Here is a 2030-nt window from a genome sequence, read left to right as displayed (position 1 = left end):
CAATATTATATCCCCCTTTATTGCATGATTAGTATCAACACCAAACTCCACATCTAATTATGAGTTCCACTTGATCAGGATATCAAATAACTCTTTTTCTCCATCTTTGTGGTTCATGTGCTAAGTGCTTTTAGCGCCCACAAGAAAACTACTAGCTTATATATATGTAAACATACTCCTTGTGGATCTATCTTGGTCCTTTAAGACATCCACTAAATGTAAGTTATTTACCATCCCCAACTAGTATGGTCCTCCTCTTTCCCTCTAAAGGTTAACCTTTGCTAATTCTAGTGACAAACTTATTACTAGCATACGTACCCTATCACTGGGTAATACTACCAACTTGTGTTTATTATGTTAAATCACATCCCTATTAACTTTGCACAATATTAATAGTTGGCCCTCTAACTATGGTAAACACAATATTTATCAGCATTCATTCATTAATATGATGACTTCTAACAATATCATTAATCCTTTACTTATAATTATTAATAATGATACCTCTACTTCCAATAAAAATGCTATTAGTAAGATTTTAGAAAACATCGTAGCTAGAGATAAGGTTGTCAATATCTCTACTTATGAATTAATGAAGGAAGAGAGTGAGGTGTTAAATAGAGACCTTGGGTTTGCTATTACCCCAAAACACATTCTTATTGAGAGAATAATCTATAGTTTGGAAGAAAATATTCAGGGATTTAATGATGTGGATAAATAATGTGTTCGACAAGATTGCACTCATTATGAGAAAAGGTAAACCTCCTAAGTCCATTGTAAGTCACAAACATTTGATGGCTCTTACGAAATTAAGGAATAATGATAGTATTTCTATCTTGAAGGATGATAACGGTGAAACCATAATATTTATGAACAAAGATGATTGCAACTCCAAGATGAGATATCACCTCTATAACAATGGTAGTTATAGAAATATTGAACATAATCCCATCAATAGAATTATTAATGAGGTGAAGTAGGCAATTAAAGAATCTAATCTAGATGATTATCTGAAGAAGAAATAAACATCGTGTAGTGAGATCACCCTTTATGGAGTTCCAAAACTAAATAAATAAGGAGTTTCCTTGGGCATATTGTTAATAGCATTGCCTCTCCCACGTATATGTTGGGTAAATATGTAGCTGGTATACTCAGTCCTCTTGTTGGTAACACATATTCCCTTATTAAGGATTGAAAACATTTCATTGACCTAATTAAAAATGACACATGTGAGCCTAATGAACTGATGGTGAGCTTTGATGTGGTTTTGTTGTTTACCAAAATTCCTCTTGATGAAGCAATCGAGGTTGTCAAAAGTATTACAAACCCTCAAACTACTAGACTTACTAATATATGCCTTAGTTCTACCTTTTTCATTTTTCAAGGGGAATTCTTTGAACAAACCACTCGGGTAGTAATGGGTTCTCCCTTATCACCTATAATTGTTAATCCTTGTATGGAGATGTTTGGGAATAAGATCATCAACACCTACCCTTTGAAACCAAAACAATGAAAGAGATATGTTGATGACACGAATGTGAATTGGCCCCATGGAAAATCTAAACTAAACAAGTTTTTGGAGCATCCAAATGGGATTTCCAAGGACATTGAATTCACTATGGAGCTTGAAAATAATAATAATAATAGTATTCCCTTTCTAGATGTTCTATTTACTAGAAAAGAAAATGGAAGTGTTGCGCATCATGCATATATCAAGAAGATTCACACTGCTATTTATCTCCATGTTGATTCTCACCATCATCTTGCACAAAAAATGGGGATCATTAATACACTTATCACTAGAGAATTAATATTATCAGACAAGGATCATTCTCAACAAGATATTGACCTCCTTACAATGGTCTTCCGTGTTATTGGCTATAGTTACAAGGATATCTACAAATCCATCAAGAAATCTAAAAGGAATTCCCCTTCCAATAATTCTCCAGCCCCTAATGGGAAAGAATTCATCCCATATATCTATAGTAACACTAACAAGATTTCTAATTTCCTTAGAAGAAATGGTATTA

Source organism: Pinus tabuliformis, chromosome 5_1 (assembly GCF_031772625.1).
Source record: "Pinus tabuliformis cultivar Carrire ecotype Pingquan chromosome 5_1, CPIR1, whole genome shotgun sequence".
Taxonomy (NCBI): Eukaryota; Viridiplantae; Streptophyta; class Pinopsida; order Pinales; family Pinaceae; genus Pinus; species Pinus tabuliformis.
Note: the sequence above shows the minus strand (reverse complement) of the source record.